Genomic DNA, 10,166 nt, shown 5'->3' on the forward strand with positions numbered 1-10,166 from the left:
TCTTTGGAAAGGGTCAAGATAGCTCTCACATCCATTAACACCACAGCTATTTCATCACTGCCTTGTTGTGGCAGGCGGGAGCTGCAGAGGGACTGTGATCAGCCTCCGCTGAGCGCAACACGCTGACATTTCCCCGGTTAGTCAAAGTGGCAATTGGAAGCTTCTGCTGTCAATGAGTCATCAAAGGGCTTGTTTGAGAACAGCTGTTGACGTCAGTGCACTGCCACAAGCATTAGCCCTGGTTGAGAAGTCAAGTTTTTTTCTTCCTGAATTGCCAATGATCCTTTCATCAGTATGGGCAACACGCACATGTCATAGTTCACAGAAATGTTATCTGTCACCAAAAAGAGCTCATTTTTGACAGTGATTTTTAGAAGATGGAGCACAACAAAAGCAAAAAAAAAAGATCTTGAATGTATCTATTTTTTTTGTTGAGAAGATTTGTGTGCATGTTCACATTTTCAAAGCATTTGAGAGAGTCAGTAGCTTTTTCCTAAAAAATAAAATATAGACCCTAAAAAAAAGTAATGCCACTCGATCATCACTAATGGGCCTTCATACATGTGTGGTGGTGACTGTTTACAGAGACCCTGTCCTCTGCCTGGATTTTGATGTTTTGGTTGATTTGGTTGACACGGACGTTTCTGGGCGAGAAGCTAGTGTGTTTCCTCCAGCCAATGACAGCGCGCAGGTGAGTTTACCAGCGGATACAATTCAGCGATTGGACTGTATGATCTTTAGAGCAATTTTGATGTGTACACAGTAAATTATAAACTACAAGGAAACCATTACCTGCATTGACTCCCTTACTGCTGTCTCCTTTAAAGCTTCATATTTTTAAAAGTATTATAATGTAGCACTTATGCTAAAGCTTGCATAAATACAGGCACCGTCTTTCAGCTGACCTGTCCTAAGCTTTTAATCTCAATGTAGCAACAACATCTACTATTCCCCTTCGAATGATTTTCAAATCTCAAATGACGACAACTTTCCAAGAGGCGTAGAGAAGCTGCTCCTCTGTGCCATGAAGCACGCTCCTCCACTCCTCATAATCTAGTCTCATGTTTTTGGTTTGAGGAGTTGCGAACCCCCCGCTGTGCTCGCAACGACAGACGTTGTGTCATCCTCTTTATTATTCAGATTTCTTGGAGCCAAACAGCTGTTTTGCATGGCAGATTAAATCAGAGCCTGTCCTGACTCCTGACATGGAGGTGATGGATGAAGCACTGACGTCTTGGATTGTGGCATAAAGATAAGTTGACTGATATTTGAATCCTCAGTACACCAAGGAACAGAGGGTGCTTTTTAAATCTTCATTTACTGTGCATCCACACTTGTATATCATTTTGGTTATTCAACAAATAATTCATCTAGACTTCATGTGCAGGGATTTTTAACTACAGAGACGAGTGTCAAAGCTCAGAGAAACTAAATTAATTGCTGCAGCCACTAACAATTTTTCTGCTCTGTAACAAACTGCCTGCAAATGGATTTCACAAGCAAGTGCAGAGTCGGCAGCAGGCTTTATTAGACAGAGCCGAATGCATTACTTTATCTTGACGGCAAAGTTGGTACACTTTATCACAGTCCGGGTAATGAGAGATAACTCCCTGCGTCTGCGGGAAGCGAGTCCGGCACCACAACCCCCATGCATTTTTTATCAGTCGCAATTACTCAGAGCTTGTTGATATTTCCCATTCGTTTCATTTGGGAACATTTGCATCAAATAACCAGAGGCCCGCTGTAGGGCTAACCGAGCCATGCTGCAGAAAATTATAGGTCTCCGACTGCCCGACAAGTCACCAGAGGTTTTACTAATGGCCAGGCTGCAGCACGAGAGGTCAGCCAGCTTCTTTTGACGTTTTGTCTATCGTCAACTCTCCGGGCAACTCTCCAGTTCAACATCGTTCCTGAGTCAAACTAGTGACTGCTGTCAAACTTGTGACTGCGACAGTATCAACACACATAGTTCTATTTCTGTCCTATGTGTCCGCTGCTTGTTTTTTACTCACCAGATTGTCATGAATTTTTTTCCAAATAAAAGCGTTAAGATTTGTGTTCATTAAGGAGTGTACCAAAAAAAACATTCAAAATCTATGTTTAGGGCACACTCATTTTGTACAATATATGTCAATCATCTACCACTTGCATTGAATTTTAGGAGGCAATTGCATCAATCTACTCCCATCATGCATTAAAAACATGGTTTTACCTCTTCAGACCTAAATCATTAGTTTCTTAATTGGAGTTAAAAGTACCAATAGAGGTACTGTGGAGAGCAGCAGTGGGAACTTGAGATTTTTTTATCTGTTGAAATAAAGTCATGCATAATTCCGGAAATAGTTGAACTAATGAGTTCAATAAAAATGCAAATGTACGTATACATCACACTATGTATTTTATATTTCCTATTTTCATGCAAATGTTAACTGCCTTTACATGCAATACAATGAAGTTTAAGTTTGGTTTTATGTTACAGTGTTTATGTTTACAGCCAGCTTGGTTGTTTGATGTCAGGGGACTATTTAAAAAAAAAAAAAAAAAGATGGTTGAAATTCAGCAATAAAGCTTAAAAAGTGGAGAATGAAGTGAAAAACAAAGTGAATCAGAGCCTTTAAACACTGTAATCATCAGGAAGAATATGATTTAGTAATGGCACAGAGCTGTGCTGTACCATGTTTTTTTTTTTCCAAGTTTGCATTTTCTTCAGTCAAGATTTACAAAGGGTGCATTAATAAAAAAAAAAAGTTTCAGGATCTTGATTTATGCAAACAGTGGTAAGTGTCGTGGTCACCAGCCATAAAGGTTGGGAACCTCAGAGTAAAAATAAGAGCGCTACCTTATGTGACACTGTAGTGAGTGTTGCTCTGCACACTCTCTATCATCAATCATAATTAGCAGCAGTTCTGCTCAATTAATGCTGCAGGCTTGAGGTAGAGATGAAGAGCTGAATATCAATACCTCACTGACAGTAGCGGTTAGATCAGAGCTGATTGACAGGCAGACTTATAACCCGATCAAGGTGTGGGGACCAGGGTGGCTGCTTCCTGGTGTCTCAGATTTGTTGTAATTGACAGGTGCAGGTAGATGTTTGGGGGGGTCCTGGTGGAGCTCTGGGCCGTTTATGCAGATTAACACGTCAAAAGTACAAATGAATAAATAAACTGGTAAGCACAAATCAGCCATTTAGCCTGAGGGGATGGCATCATTACCAGATTAAACAAAGTGAGTAATCACAAAAACAATCCGCTTCAGAAGAGAAGGAAGTCAAAAGACGCCAAAGCTGGAGGGTAAAAAGCTAAGTCATCTTAATTATTCAGCTATAGGCAAACAAAGATATGAATCCACAATGAATAGAGCAATGACAGATTATATGTTTATTTTTTATTTTTTTTACAAATATTGTAGATTTTTGAAGTTGTGATGTGAGTGCTTTGTTGTAAGCCTTTCTCCCATATTTACATGATGACATATAGGAGATCGGATGCTTCTGACAATAGAAATGCAGAATTCAAAAACAAAAAGGAGCCTTGAGGACGGGATCACAGAGATGGCATGAATTCCCAAAGCATCCAGCCAGCATGGGAACCTGAGGCAGAGGCCTTGTGGGAATAGCTTGGGGTCACTCTAAAGAGGAAGGTGCAGTATCAACTCAGGAACAAACGAGACCCGCTCAGGGTGTTTTGACACTAAAAAGGAGATTCTTCCTCCTTTGAAACCCAAATGAGCTGATTAAGGTCCCCGCTCCTAAACATACCCATGCCACTGCCCATGAATCAAATCCTTAGATGTTTGATTCTGAGCCACAAATGATATTTTTTATGGTGTTTTATTTTTTTCTTCACCTAGCTGACCAGAACCGCCATAACCTCAGCTTGAACTTCCTTCAAGCCTAGACACATCTCAGCTGTAAGCACATCACTTCTTCTAAATTGGTCTAAAAGCGCCCCTGGTTTCCAGACTTCCCTCCACTCGCAGCAGATACCAGCCTCTTTTTTTGACCTTCACACCAGGCCACGGCCCGAACCTCGGCTATTGATTTTTCTAACTATGTGTTTACTCCTTGTCTGCACACTTTCCCAGCTGCTTGGAGAGCATCGTTTGCCCCGAGGCGATCAGCAGGGCTCAGCTTGTTCCAGTCTTTGATCATCGTTCAGCCAACGGATTAACATATGCACACTCTCTTCCTCTCTTTGTCGCTGAGCTTGATAATAAATCTATGGCCTTCCTCTCTCTCTCTCTCTCTCTCTGTCGCTCTCTCTCTCTCTCTCGCTCTCTCTCCTCCCTCTCTTTCGCTCCAATATGGGACGAGCCATGAATCAATCACCCCGCTTTACGCCTCGTGTCCGACATGGATGCAAATCACAGAAGGATCTGTGGGTAAAGCTCTGCTTATTAAAACCCGATGCCTGACTCATTACTACCCGCTCATGCACATGCATGTCGCCAAGATGAACAGCAGGTAGCATCGTGAAATACAGCGACGTTGGTTGAGATAAAACACAGACAGATGAGATTAACCCAATTTCTGCATCTTTTATCTCAACGGAGGCCAAAACTAAGCCTCACCCACTTTGCCAAAACAAAAAGAGAATTGAAAAGCTAATGAAGTTAATTACCGCATCATTGTGGGAGGTTACAGCCTCGTTGAAAAGAGGCTTAATCTTAGGGAAACTGTAGTGCAGAGGCTCGCCTTCCTACCTGCCCTCGCTGTGCACTAAGTGTACTAATTAAGGTTGGTTTGAGCCTACAACCACCCCAGTTAGCTCGCTTAAAGGGCCGGGGCTTCTGGGGTTTAGAACAACACTGATAAGGACTCTGCAAGTAGGACACTGAGTAAATGTGTGTGAGCTCCAGCAGGGGGAAAAAAGTGTTCATTTTTCCAAGGAGAGGGGTGACTTATTTTCTCGAAGAGCAACCTATGTGATTTCTCTAATGGCCATGGCTGAGACACACCCTCACTCCCTGTTGCCTCTCTTATTCATTACGACCTAATTATATCAGTGTGTCAGCCAACGGAACCGGCTCCTTGCCCTAAATGCCGCAATGTTCTCATGCCTGCGCTCATACTTGCAGACCTTATGTTTCAGAGCCGTGTACCATTTAACCACGGCATCTCGAGGCACTCGGGGTTGTTTGGCCTGCACTTTTCCCCCCCCTGCTCTGCCCATCAAGAATGCAGCGGATGAGGCAGAGGAGTATATGCAGTTAATAAAAATACAGTAACAACATGAGCTCAGTACTGGCAGGAGGAGGGGGAGGAGGAGTGAATTTTGGACGAGTTTCCCTCCTAATCATCAGCGTGTCGGCCTGAGCGGGCCTGTGAGGTGCCGGAGCTTGGGCCCTATTAAAAAAACGAAGCCCAGCTTGCTGGAAAAGATCCGTCCTCTCACCTCGGAAAACAACAACCCCGCACGCCCCGACAGCGAGACAATCAGCCATGCGCTGCTCGGGGTGAGGCGGCGGTGACCCGCCGTGCCGAGATGAATCCAGTCCTACACACTGATGAGCGCTTTCACAGACATCAAACGGGGAGGCTGCAGACCTCCCCACGACCTGCCTGTGCTGCCTTGTCTCCTGCTCTCTGCTTTTATTTGAGGTTGATACCGGCAGACGGATCAGCAAATATCGATTACTGCGTGCTTGGTAAAATTCTCCCTCCAGGTTTGAGAGGTGATTACAGGCTCTGGACCCAGCTGATGCAGACTGGGTGTGTGTATGTGTGTACATTTAGGTTTTTCTTACCCCACCTGTCAGACAGGCCAAGGAGAGCAGCCCTTGATTCCTTGGTTGGAGTGTCTCCAATCATCTGCAGAAGAGAGACATCTTTAAAAAAAAACACGGAGACAGGCAGGCAGCCGCACTGTACAAGACAGAAAATAGGTTATAAAGCGAGGAGAATAATGCATGTGAATCCCAATCATCGAAATTCAAATGATTTGGATGCATCCCCAACCAGCCCTCCTCTCCTTGTCTGCCTTCTGTCGAGGCCTCAGAACTCACCAATAGGATGGGAGGGAAACAAGCTGCAGATTCAGAGGGTTTGCATTAGGAATGGCCCTTTATTAATTAAGCTTGTGGGGAAGAGCTTTTTGACAGGGGCTCCCGAGGCGGCGAGCGGTGTGGATCTTGGCGCTGACCTGGCCCAGCAGGGGTAGGGCCTGTGTCTTTGAGGTGGAGGTGGTGGTGGGGGTAGAATGGGTGGTGGGCGGGAGAGAAAGAGGAGGAAGGAGGAGGAGGAGGGGGGGCTGGCTACATGCCGACAGCCAGGCCTGCCACGTCTGCGTGCCCGCTTTGAAGTGTCACCTTGAGGGAAGAGCCGATGGCCGGGAAGCCGGGAGGGCGGGAGCATCGGAGAGGAGTGGCACGGTTGGCATTGCCAGACACGGCGCTTTAATATTGCATGGGCTCCCGTCCATCTCTGTACACACTCAGGACATTCCTTCTGCTTGATTTAGTTTGAAAGTAGATCTTTGTTTTTTTTTCCTCTCGCCATGCTGTGGCTCAACACCTGTGCTGGTTTTGTGCTCGTTCTTGGCTGAACAAATGTCAAGCTATGCAGTCAGAAGAACTTTAACAACTTGCTGCAATATCAAACTTGACAGTGCTGCGTTTGGCCTGCTCGCTGACAGAGCTGATGCACATCATACATGCCAACCAGACAGTAAAAAATCATCCCAATCTTACACTTAACATTTATTTTTCAACAGAAATGAAAAAATTATCTTTGCACATTCAGTGGGTACATTTAAAAAAAAAAATTGGACTAGAAAGCAGCTTGTTTCAAGATATATTCAGATATTTATATTTAGGCTCTTAATATTTCACACCTCAGAACACATAACCAAAACATCTGTTTACTCTCATGTGTTGAACACAGAAACTACCAGAATACTGTAAAGGCCATTCTGCTTTATAACACACTGAAACACTGAAAAAAGAGTGAGACGGTCTGCACCACGAGAAGCTATGATTTCAGGATTAAGTGAATACCTAAAACAAGTTCATCTGAATTTGAAACCTACTAGATTGTCTTCATTTTTTATAAGAAAATAACAAATTAAGGTCTAAGTTCTTAATGAAAAAAGCCGTGATGAAAAGTGAAAATACACAGATCAATAATGATGTTTCTTATGGGCAGACATTCTGAAAAATCTCAGAAATATTCACTCTGGTGTGCTAATTGCTAAGTTGCTTTCATCATCTCCTCAAATGGCGTCTTCCTTAACCAAAAAACGAAACTATATCACCGGGGACTCAACTTAAACTTTTACTATCTGTCTCTCTCTCTGTCTCTCTCTCTCTCTCTCTCTGTCTCTCTCTCTCTCTCTCTCTCTCTCCAGTCGCGCGGTGCTTGCCTGACCTGCTGCCAGTGCAGTTACGGAGCGCGGCGGAGAATCAAACATGGCGTTGGTTTGAGGGGATGCATGAGAGGGAGTTTATCAACAGAGGCTGCAGGAAGGAGGTGTTTTGAAGTGAGGAAAAACGCGTTTAAAAAAACACTCACACTGCACGCACTTTCTCCCCACTTTAACAACCGTCCCAGTTCACAAATAGCAGTTTTAACTCCCCTGATTAGCACTGACATCTGCAGCCTTTCATCTCTCCCTCCATCTTGTTTTTTTAATCAGATTAACCCAAACGGGCATCCTTTAATGGCCTCTTTTTTAGGAAAGCTGAAAGAGGAGAGATAATTAAAATAATTAAACCGCTGGGACCGGTCTGTGCGCGCTCATCTCCCGCTCTTTTCTTTTCTTCTCGCCTTTAAGTTTTGATTCTGCCTTGCTTACTGATTCAAGCGGCACAGAGAGGGAAAGACTCATCATCCTCACTTAATTGCATTAAGTTGACTCTCGGAGGTCCAATTTTTCCCTCCAAAACCAACAGCCACTGCAGGATCTGAACTTTAGGTGCATGTCAGCTATCTAAATGTGGAAGTGGAGGGGGGAGGGCATGTTTCTAAACAGCCTTTATGGAGCATATTTATTTAGTCAGCGAGCATATTTTGCATAAGGCCGAAGATAAAAAAAAAAAAAAAAAGAGGGGGGGGGGAAAGTATCCTCTTTAATGATTATTTATTCATGGACTTTTAAGCTTTTAATGAGGACAAATGAAGCCGTTTTCCAGAGTGTCAGTATGTAGTATGCTTACCAAAAATATTCTTGTTTAGCATTTTCTTTTGCACTGTGTGTCCGTGAGGAATAAACACTAACATTTAAATATAACTAGGAGTTTGGAGGGAGACTTTTAAGCAATCAGCTTATCTTGATCTTGTATGAATATAAGATTTCCAACAAGTTTATTAACAGACTCAGTGATGACGATGATTTATTCATTTTCAGTCATCTTGTAATTTCACTTTAATTGATTAAATGTAATTTTGGGGCACTCCACAGAAAAGCCTAAAAAGTAATGTTTTATATGGATGCTTTAAAAAAAATACGCTTTTCTTTCTGAAACTTTAACTTTATCAATGACCTGCTGAACTTTATTGAATATGGTAATACGTATCAATTATTAACTATTGTGTTATTAATTCTCACTCATACTTACACATGTGTGAGACGTTTGTACCTTCTAACTTCTACAAAGACGAGCAGAGAAGAAAGGAGCGCGCTATACCGCACCGTCTGAGTTATACTTTGCATTATAGGTGTACATAGCTTGAATATTAGAATAACACGTCTTCAGATGAATTCAAACTTTACTTCCTGTCAAAAAGAATCTAATGAATTCTTGCATGAGGATTTTACCGAGAGCAAGAAGACCGACATCCTCCTCGGAGTGCAGCCCGAACTTTACACAAGCTCCGATGTCTTTTTTCCCCCCCTCGTACATTTTCGCTTCATTCAGATCATTTTCACAGGGCTTCATTTCAAGTTGGCACGGAAAAAAAAAAGAAAAGAAAGAATCCCTTTGCTGGAAATGCTTAAGATTTATGTTTAAATTTTTCATGGAATCTTTGAGAACATTGAGGAGCAATTTCACATTTGCACTGACATCTAATTTCTCAAGTACAGTCTGAAAGCACAAATTGCCAAGGATTCCCTATGTGCCCAATTATCCTGCATCAATTTCCTTGACCCTGCGGAGTGCTGGTAAATTAATCATACCACTTTTTTTTTTTTTTGGACTCTCTCTCGTGAAATACATATGCACGCGTTTGATAAACTAATCATATTTGGTCGGTTATACTCACAAAAAATGATTCCATCCTGGAAGCAAGATGAGAGTGAGCAGCAAGGCCCAGGGAATTGGGACCTGATAAAACACACAAACAGTCCCATTTGTACATGCACAAACCACCCACAGAAAATATGAACAAAAAGAGGCTGAATACTGTCAGTGTACAGAATATTTTGTTTTATTTTCCAAACTATGTCGATATAGGCATGGAAAGTCACATTTGAATTGTATAAATTACTGTGGGGGAACTTTTGTTAAATGCAGCAGTGTTTCTGATTTATTGACTGCAGTCTTTGCAATAGGTTTTGTTTTTCCAACATTCATATTTTCTCCAAAAATAGCTAAATAATAAAGAATAAATATAATAAATGAAAATGTGAATCAAAAAATTACTCTGTAATAATAATAATTAAAAAAGCTTTAAAGTTCTTCTATAAATTCGATCAATTCTGCTGCTATAGATTGACCTTAACAGCACAGTTAATGGTCTATGCATCTGAATCATCCTCAATCATCAACTGGGCGATATAAGATTTTCTAAACTGTTACCTGTTGATCCATGGCTGCAGAGACCAGTGCTAGCTTTTGGAGCAACAGTGTCCTCTGGTGGAGACAACAAGCAGGGTATCAAGTTAGTGAATATAAACCATAGAAAAACACAAAAAAAATGGATACAGTAAAATAAAAGTCTCACCTTTTTTGCTGGAAAGTCAGCAGAAAACATCCCTGAAATGTCAAACAACAACAGAATTTTGGTCGAGAAAAAATAAATTATAACATGTAGATTGATGTGATAACCAGTCCAGGCACAGTTGTAAAAACCTTAACAAAAACCTAAACTTCATTCTTATTAACACTGATAAAAACATTTTTAAAAAATCTTCTGGGATTGCAATGGAAATAAATCAGAATGTAAACATTTTTTAAGAGAGTTATGGATCCTGAACAGCAGAAACCAACTCTCATTTATACGCTATCTG

The sequence above is a fragment of the Labrus bergylta genome, chromosome 17, assembly GCF_963930695.1.
Source record: "Labrus bergylta chromosome 17, fLabBer1.1, whole genome shotgun sequence".
Taxonomy (NCBI): domain Eukaryota; kingdom Metazoa; phylum Chordata; class Actinopteri; order Labriformes; family Labridae; genus Labrus; species Labrus bergylta.